The following is a 10,783-nucleotide window of genomic DNA, read 5'->3' as shown; positions in this document are numbered from 1 at the left end:
CTTCTTCAAAATGCTTTAATTATATCTTTATACTTATGAGTTTTGTCTAGTTTGGAAAAATCCTTAAAAAAAATTGTTAAACCTTGAAAAAAGATTAGTTTTTTAATTAGATCTGTCTTTATTTTTTTTTACTTTAATAAAAGTTCAATAATAAGAAGAAATAATAGATAAATCATATTTAACTTGTACTTTTTATACTTTTTGCTAAATTATGTGTTTGGTCTTTGTAATATATTATTTGTTATTCACCCGAGAAATTAAATATCCTCCTACATTTTCTTCCTACTTATATTCCTACCCATGTGAAATGGTGATATGTGTTATATTTGGATAAGATTAATAATATTTGAATACACTTGTCATCATTTCAAATGAGTAGAAATATATGTAGGAAGGAAAATATGAGGATATTTAATTTCTCTTATTAACCCTAACCTTGAAATTATATTTTAACTCTTGTCCATTTGGCGTTAAATTAGGGGTGCAAACGAGTCAAGCTACTCGTGAGCTATTCGGGATCGGCTCGGTAAAAGTTCGACTCGAAATCGATTTTAAACGAGCTCGAGCCGAGCTCAAGCTTAATATTAAGCTCGTTTATTAAACGAGCTCGAGCTCGAGCCTATGTCACTAAGCTCGATTAGGCTCGCGAGCCTAAACGATCCTTTATATAATATAATTTATAATTATTTTTATATATTAAAATAAAAAAATATTTGGAAAATTAGGGATTTAGGATATTAGTAAACGAGCTTCTTAACGAGCTTAAACCGAGCTTAACCTCATTTAGGCACGTTAGACAAAAAACGAGCCGAGCTCGAGCCCGAGCCGATCTTGCATAATTCTTTACGAGCTCGAGCCGAGCTCGGTACAAGAAAGCTCGAATCGAGCCGAGCTCAAGCTCGAGCCTCGTATAACTTAAACGAGCTCGAGCCGAGCCTGACTAGGCTTGAGGCTCGTTTGCACCCCTACGTTAAATGACTATGAAATTATATTTTTACTATTATTATTTTTTTTTATTTTTTGTATTATTATTAGTTTATTGTCTTTATTTATAATATTATGAAACAGCAAATACATTAACTATTTTCACCATTTCACCCCTACGTTAACTATTTTCTTCCGTTTCACTCCCATAATCATCTCTCCGCCGTCCACACACAAACACATTGGCATCCATACTCTACCACTAGAAACTAAAAGGGATTTGAATCTAAATCCTTCGGTCTTAATCTATTAAAAGAAAAAAATCATAGCGACAAAAAAATCCAAATAAAGAATGAATTTTTTAATCAATCAAACAACATGATAAAAGACGAGAGGGAAAACATGAACACATACCAAATGAAGATAAGCCTATAAGAAATCATTTGAATTTTTAAACAAAGTCTCAATTCTAGTGATTGCTTGATTCAAGAAACATAAAAAACTAACAAAAAAGATGATGTTGGTTATACTTGTTGGGGATTAATGTATATATTCATACATAAAATAAAAGAGAACACACACCAAATGATAATTCCGGACATGTGAAATGAGAGTTTGTCTCGTTTTTTGAACAAGTGTTTGGTGCACATGGACAAAACTACAAATTTGGTCCTTGTGGTATTCAAAAAACTTTGGATACGATCCAAAAAGTTTCCAACTTGCATGGATGGTCCAAAATCAAGAATTTCCTTTGGTTTTGGTCCCTGAACAATTTGAAATGACTCTTTTACCCTTTTCATTTGTTTTTTCTATTTTCTTTATTAACTTAAGTATTTTAATATCTAGAAGACAAAATTGCAAGAATGGTCCATGTGGTTAGGTCGAAATTGCCACTTTGGGCCAAACAGGTTTGGACTAGTACTCATGGTCCATAGGTTTTCATTTTCTTGCCACTTTGGTCCAATTTACTTTAAACTTTTTTGTAATGACGATTTTGCCCTTGGTTTTGCTTTTTCAGTTTTTATTTATTTATTTATATAGTTTAATATTTAAAAGAAAAACAAAAAAGGAAAATACCTCTCTCTCTCTCCTACCTATATTCCTCACCTCTTTTTGCTAGAATCTTCCAAAACCATCGGTCATCGCCGCCACACCCATGACCACCGATCAACTCCACCACCACCATTGATCAACGTCGACAACAACACCTGTGAACACCTCCACTAACACCCTAGCATCATATGAAAGTCGGATCGAGCTACAAATCTAGACTGAGAAGGCTACAACCACCACTACCAGTCAAAATGTATCAAAAATGTTTGTTGATCTGAAAACAAAAGAAGGGTGGCGGCGACGATACAACGGATGAACTACGACGAACAGATATCTCCAGCGATGACGGGCGACGATACAACCGTTGGTGCTTCTCCAAACGAAGCTAGGGTTTTTAATGAAAGGGGTCGGACGGAGCTAGGGTTTGCAAACCCTAAACTGGCGAAGGTGAGAGCAAGGCAGCGACGACGTAGTAGTTGTCGGCGGTGGCTTCCTACGCTCGAGGTGGAGATCTGGTAAGATAGGGCGTTCAACGGATCTTCACCTTCAAACAACCATGGATCCGACAATGTTGCAGATCTGGTAGGACGACGCCGATCTACACCTGTTACGACGAACACGACGACGTTGAAAACCCTTGGGGGGTTTTGATGCCTTTCCAATCTTCGTCTTTGAAGCCTTTTCCCGCCGCTGCAAATCCTAGCAACTCGACGAAGACGATGGTTGAGCCGCTACAAACTCTGAAGTTAGGGTTTATTGGCGGCTTGAGTTTTCATTTCTTGGTGGCTAAGTCGATTTGTCGGAGCTGGGATGGTCAATTTGTCGGAGCTGGGATGGTCAATTTGTCGGAGCTGGGATGGTCAATTTGTCGGAGCTGAGAACAACGGAACAGTGGGTGAAGGGATGGGTGTTTGGTGGTGCTACACGACCGGAGGAAGGCTGGGAGGGGATGCGAAGGTGGTGGTCGGCAACCTCCTTTCTTCTTCGTAGGAAGAGATGGTGAGAAATGACCGGGTCAAGTGTTTTTTTGTTAAGAGAGAGAGAGAGAGAGAGAGAGAGAAGTACTTTCTTTTTTATTTTTCTTTTAAATATTAAACTATATAAATAAATAAATAAAATTGAAAAAGCAAAACCAAGGGAAAAATCGTCATTACAAAAAAGTTTAAAGTAAATTGGACCAAAGTGGCAAGAAAATGAAAACCTTTGGATCATGAGTGCTAGTCTAAATCTGTTTGCCCCAAAGTGGCAATTTCGACCTAACCACAGGGACCATTCTTGCAATTTTGTCTATCAAGAATATAATAAAAAATAATATCCTACCCCACCTCACCTTATCACTCAACCTCACCTTATCACTCCACCGGTAACTCTTTCTCTCTCTCTCTCTCTCTCTCTCTCTCTCTCTCTCTCCTTAGACCCATCTTCATCTTCAGCCGAATCAACCCTGCTATCTCCTTCATCATTTACCCTTACCCTGAATCACAAAAGCTATCAAAATCCAAATTAGAATAGGAAACACCGACCCGAGAACCACCATCGCCAACACCTGCACCAAATCAAAAGGAAACCAAAAACAAAGTAAAATCTATACTTATGGTTCTTGATTTATAACGAAAGTCCCAGAAAAAGAAATCCTAATCAAACCTGATGAAATCTCCATCTATCCATCACACAATATGTTCTGATTTGAAGGAGAAGAAAGATTTTAAGCATAAGGTTTCAGATGAGAAGTTTTTTGAAAACTGAGCTCTGCGAGTAGATATGGTGGAGGAAGTGATGCTGAAATTTGGAATTTGAATATGATCTTGATATTTAGATCATCGATGGTGGAGCGGCTCCCTGCGGCTTCGGAGAATCTTGGTTTCTTCCGAGTGGTGAATCACAAAATCCCTATGACTGTTATGGACGAGATACTTCAAGGATTTCATAGATTTCACCAGCAATATCTAACTATGTGTGCAACAAAACACAGATGGTGGATTTCTAACAGTGCTTCTATAAGATGAAAGCAGAGGACCCCAAATCCTCCATTAAAATCAATGGATTGATGTTCCTCCAACACCTCCTTCGCTTGTGATCAACATAGGAGATCTACAAACAAGTTTAATTTTTTTTACTCTGAGAAACCAAAATCGAAGTGTAACGTTTTTAGGGTTTCTTTAGATTTTATCAAATGTTAAAATCTGGAAAATTGTGTGTTTTCTTTTTAGGAGAGAGAGAGAGAGAGAGAGAGAGAGAGAGAGAGAGGTTATCGGTGGAGTGACAGGGTGGGGTAGGGTAGGGTTTTATTTTTTATTATTTTCTAAATATTTAAATACTTAAGTTAATAAAGAAAATTAAAAAAAAAACATATGAAAAGGGTAAAAGAGTCATTTCAAATTGTACATGACCAAACCCAAAGGAAATTCTTAATTTTGGACCATCCATGCAAGTTGGAAACTTTTTGAACCCTATCCAAAGTTTTTTGAATACCACATGGACCAATTTTGTAGTTTTATCGTGCAAATCAGAAAACAAAATACATATTACATATTTCTAGTCAGGCTCGAATGCCTCATTCTGGGCTCAAATATTTTTTTCGTTAAAATGCCACAAAAAATGGGTCATAAACAAATAATAATAATAATAATAAAATTAATAAATAAAGAAAAAGAAAAAAGTAGTATTTTTGTTAATATCGCTTAACTTGTGGTGTCTTATTGACTTGTTTTATGGATATCTGAATGGGAATCTAAAAGAAGCTTGGTACAAACTGGGTTTCAGGATGTTAAGCCCATGTCTGAATATTTGGATATCAGGGAACTAAATGATATTTCAATGACCAAAAAACTATTTATTAATCATAGTTGTTCACTTTCGGCTTTGATGCTTAGTTTTTAAGTTTAAACCCTTTTCAACTTTAAATTTATCTTAAATTTTATTTTGTCTTATGAACTATAACTACCACCTAAATAATTGTATAACAATTAACACGTTTGTAATGTGGAAAAGATTTACCATATTTTAAGTCATAAGTTTCAAATCTGCATGTACCCATCACGATGCAATTTTAAGTTAATTCTTATTTTGGACATTTTTTCACATAATGCTAACTATACGTTTGAAAAATAAAATAAAAAATCGTCCATTTTCACTAATTTAAAAAACGTTACAGCTAGGTTTACTATTGAGTCTTGATATGATGCAACATATAAGATAAACACATCATTATCGGTTATCATTAAAGGAGGCTTAAGTTCTATGTTATTTTGCACAAAAGATGACTCTTAAGGTTAAGGTTATAACGTATTTAGAAGGTAAACACTTATTATAGAGCCTAGATTCTACCTACTTGAAGTGTTTGTGCATGATTTACTCATTTCCCCAAAAAGGTACACATTTTATTTGACATGTAACTTAATAAAGAGATATTAAATAACCTCATATTTTTTAGGGGAAATTACTAATCTAGCCATTTTTGTTAATTATTTATCAAAAAATAGCCAAAAAATCTCACATAGTCAAAAATAGCCCACAAAACCGTAGTCAACTTATGGTTGATTACGGTCAACGTGGTTGACTACTGTTTTAGCCCGAAAAATACTATTTCATGGTAATGGGCTACTGTTTCACGGGCTCATTTACTTTTTTGTGGCCCATTAGCCCAAAATATAAAATGAAAAAAATTTCAGTTTAGGTCTTTTTTCCTATTGTTTTCTTAAGTTTGTCTACTTTTTTTCTCTCAATGGAGCACCCGAAAACAACCAGGTTTGTCTACTTTTCATCAAAATTTTACCGTGTTTGTGATTAGGAGTAGGTTTTGTATATGTGGTTAAATTTTTTTTGAAAAAAATCGAAAAAAAAATATAAAACCGTAGGTTTCATACGAAACCTACGGTGTACAAGTGCCCAATGCATAGATTGTGCAATGTCGACTTGTACACCTACGGTTTCGTATGAACCGTCCGGATTTTTTTTTAAATCGATTCAATAGCATCGGACTTTATTTATTTTGTATTCGTATAACTTTTTTCTAAAAAAAAAAAAAAAAGGTGTACAAGCATTTACTGCACAGTTTGTGCAGTAAACACTTGTGCACCGTAGGTTTCCCATAAAATACGTTTTTTTTTTGACAAAACAGTAGTTAAAACCCCCAAAATAGTAGATTAAAAAAAATAATAATAAAAAATAAAAAATAAAAAACGTATTTTTTTGACAAAACCGTAGCCTACGGTTAGGGAAACTGTAGGTTTCGAGAGAGGAAACCGTAGGTTTCGAGATACCTACGGTTTTGTATGTTGAAAATGAAAAAAAAAATTATACAAAACACGAAACAATAGACGAATTGGCGAAACAGTAGACGAAACTCGAAACCTACGGTTTCGTGGGCTATATTTGGACATTTACTAATTTTTGGCTAAAAATTGCTAATGACTTTCTTAATTTGGCTAGATTAGTAATTACCCCTATTTATTATTCATATTAATCGTCCATCATTATTTTATTTTAGATGATAAACAAATGTAATAAAAAATTATTAATTTTATTAATTATTAACTATGACAAATGTCACAATTTTAAGTACGTACGGAAGTAGTAGAAAGAAAAAAAATAGGAGGTATCTCCTTAATAAAATATTGAATTTTTTGGTACACATATATGGCGTGTTTGGCAAAAGTAGTTGTTAGCTGGAAGCGGTTAGTGGGTAGCTGGTAGCGGGTAGCGGGTAGCGGGAAGTTGTAGTTTTTATTTGTTATATGAGTGTTTGGCAAAAATAGTTGGAAGCTTTTGAAATATATAAAATTACATAAAAGGACAATTGATTAAAAATAAATAAATATATAAATATATTTTAAAGGATAATTACAGAAATTGATTTCAAAAACTCGGTAGCGTTTTGTTAAATGCTACATGAAGTAGCTTTTTGATTTGGAGCGTTTTGTTTCAACTAAAAGCTAAACGCTCGTACTGCCAAACGAAACTTTTTGTTTAAATTATAGCGTTTTGTCAAAAGCTAAAAGCTAGAAGCTCCCAAACGCTTCCAAAAGCTTCGTGTCATAGTGTTTGGCACGGAGCTTTTCTTCTATAAAAGGGTAAAATTAGTAAAGAAAACCAATTGATCAAAGCAATATATAAAAACTCAAAGTAGTGTTTATGAAATCAAGAACACACAATGTAAACATATGAGAATTCAATAATATTATTCAGTTGTTGGAAGTTATAAAAAAATTGTTCTTTTATAAGGAGAGTTGCTACGACTAAAATTTATAAAATTCAAAGGAAATTAAAAATAAATGAAAATCATAGCGTAATATGATAATATATCATTTAATTGACAATAAATTCATTGAAATTATGTAAATGACCTAATGAACAAGTATAAATGATAAAATTTAAAAAACAATGAATTCAGATCCTAAATGAAAGATATTTGTGTTCCACGATTCATTTAAGTGTTATTTGTTTTTTCTGAGACAAAATATTTGCTGTCTGCGGACCACATCTGTAGACCTCTACAATAGAAGATGTGGACCAAACGTCTGCAGTCTAAAAGAAAACGATTGTTTGTTTTTTAACATCTGCAGGCTGTTAGAATAAACTAAAATTTAATTAAACCGGTTTTTTTTAAACTTAAAAGAGTTTTTCAATAATTTTATAACTTTATTATAGATAATTAACAAATGTAAATCGACTTTTATGTATTATTGTATAAAAAGTAAAAATAAAATGGTACGAATTAACGTATATATCTGATAAAAACCAACAAACTTTCGTCGCAATTACATACCTAAACATTGTAATTAACTATAAGAGAATTTAACACGTAAAATGGATGGAAAGAAACTTTGATTTTAAATAAATTTTCAAAATTTTTATTTTACCTTTTCAATTAAATCAATTAAAACTAGCCATAAATATTTATTCCAATAAATGAATAATATTGCATTAAATAATGTTTTATAAAATTTGGCACAAAAATATAAGACAATATTACGATTTTTTTTAATATCTATATAAACAGCTCTAATGACCATTATTGTAATTAAATTTTTATTTATAAATTTGTCACAAAAGTCATGATTGTGTCGTCAAACATTTTTTTTCTTTAAGTATTGTAATTTTTTTTTCCAAATTGTTTATCTTAGATAAAATTGGAATAACTCTAAGTTAAAAAAAACGAAAAAAACTAAGATATATCTGTTTTTTTGGCTAGAAGATATTTGAAAAGATTTGAAGACTCTGGTCCACATCTGCGCCAAGAAGAGGACGTGCATGCCTTTTTAGATCTGCAGTCTTTAAAAAAACAAACAGTCTACGAAGCCTAATGTTTGCGCGTGGTCTGCGCGGCGCAGACAGAAGACAGAAGAGACCAAAAAAATTTGCAAACAAAAAACAAACAGCACCTTATAACAAAGATGTTGCAAATAAAAACACCATAGTGTAATATTAACATCATTTAATATAAAATACTCAAAAAAAATACAAGGTTGATAAATCATAGAGGTTCTAGCCATGATTTTGGCTAATTTTAAAAATCATCCAAACGTATAAGCTTTTAACTTTTTTTTTTTAAATAAAAAAAATTTATAATTCAAAATTTAATTTAAATAGGGTATTTTTTTATTATTTTTTTTAAGTTTTAAGTTTTGGTTTTTATCTAATTTTTCACTTTTAAAAGCTACCGACTACTTTCACTTTTGTATAAATAAAACTATAACTTTTAGCTTACAACTATCAACTAATTTTGTCATACACCCATAGTTTTTCGTTTTCGGTTATTATCCCAACTCAATTGCTATTTTTTTTATCAGATTTTCCTAATCTTTGAGAATTTTGATATATGAAGAAATTGTCTTGGGTTTTTCCTTATCAAGTTGTATTGCATTTTAAGTTGACAATATTTATGTTTTATGTTTTTATGTTTAAAAAAAATACAACCCAAATACGCCTGCAAAAATTTATAGACCACGATTATGATTCAAATTTCAAACTTATTTAATACCATAAGGAGCAACATGCCACCATAATTAATGAGAGTCAATTTGTTTGAACACAACCTAGGTGCATGTAGGAGCGGTAGATGTATTTATTTTTGTTAGAAATTAGATATTCTTTTATACTTTTGTTTCTATCTTTTTTTTTTATTCTTTTTAACAGGCAAATATATATATATATATATATATATATATATATATATATATATATATATATATATATATATATATATATATATATAAAAGTTTAGTTTCTATGGAAAACAAAGAACCTAAAAATCATAAAAATACATAAAAAAATACTTAGAGATCATAGAACTTTTTTTTTGAATTTTTTTATGAATATATATATATATATATATATATATATATATATATATATATATATATATATATATATAATCTACTTATAAACTAACACCTAATTCCACTTATGTTCACGACGCGACTTGAACCCTCGACCTTAAAGAGGGACGACACCACCTGATACCGATTGGCTAGAAGCCCTTTGGTGTACTGGCTATATTAAGACTATGTTTGGTGTACTGGCTGAAAAGCTAGTAGTTAGTAGGGATGAGCGAGAGATGGAAGATATCGTTCGCGATTTCCCGAAAATCGAATTTCACTAAAATTCAATCCCGAGTACATAACCAAGTTAACATTATCGGTATCGGTACCGAAAATGGTACCGGTACCAAAGGTACCGAATTTCGTGATTTTAGAGTATCGAATATCGTCTCATATTTTTAAATTCGGTACGGTTTGGTACAGGTATAGGTACCAGATCGGGATTTCGGTACAAACTGTTTATCTCTAGCTGTTAGATTATAAGTCAGCCGATAAAAAATAATGATTGGTAAAAACTAGTTGAAATATATAAAAACGACATAAAAAGACATTTAGAATAATATGTTTTTTGTCGTTCAAATAAAAAAAGAATAATATGTTTTTTATAATTAATTAAAAATATATTTTGAAAACATTATTTAAAAAAATAAACTCCTAAAAAATTATTTTTTTGTTTGCCAAACTCTACAACTTAAAAAATAACATAACTTATCAGCAAGTTATGGTGCACCAAACATAGTAAGACAAGTGTCGAAATAAAAATAGAGAATTAAAAGTTAAATTATATGGATTTCAAATGTCATTAATTTATATGAATGAAAAGATATGTAAGTACAAAAGGTAGAAGAATAATTCATTAGAAAGATAATGGGCAGGTACTAAGTGCAATATTTGGGATTAAAAAGTTCTATATGACTTAAATTTAAAGATTTACATAAAAAAAAAACAAAAAATGCAAATAAAAACCAAATACAGTGAATTCAAAAATCATAATCTAAACGAAGAAATGTGTAGTTGACAATTATTTATATTAAGCAGGGATAATGACTTAAAAGGGTAATATGTTTTTCGATTTGTACACATTTGGTCACTGAGCTTTTTTTTCGTCCACATTTATCTCTTCAACTTGTTAAACTGTACACATTCAGTCCTTATGACCGGCTACTCCAGGTTAGCCGGTAAAAATTACTTAATAGGGTAATATATTTCTCATTTTATACACATTTAGTACTTAATATTTTTGTACACATTTAGTCCTTAACTTTTTTGTTTTGCAAAATAAGTCATTTTTGTTTTTGTACTTATTTAGTACTTATGAATGATTTCTTAAGGTTTTTTTCACGACATCTTACGTGGTATAATCATTAATGAGGTGTTTGGGGCTTTTGATACTTATGCTTATGTCAATTGGGCAAAAGACCAATTTGCCCTCCTCAAGTCCAGCCCTCACAATTGACAAGAAACCCAAAACGCCAAAAGTCAAA

This window comes from Lactuca virosa, chromosome 5 (assembly GCF_052849685.1).
Source record: "Lactuca virosa cultivar CGN04683 chromosome 5, Lactuca_virosa_CGN04683_v6, whole genome shotgun sequence".
Classification (NCBI taxonomy): domain Eukaryota; kingdom Viridiplantae; phylum Streptophyta; class Magnoliopsida; order Asterales; family Asteraceae; genus Lactuca; species Lactuca virosa.
The sequence above is the reverse complement of the archived record's forward strand: the minus strand, read 5'-3'. Positions refer to the sequence as shown.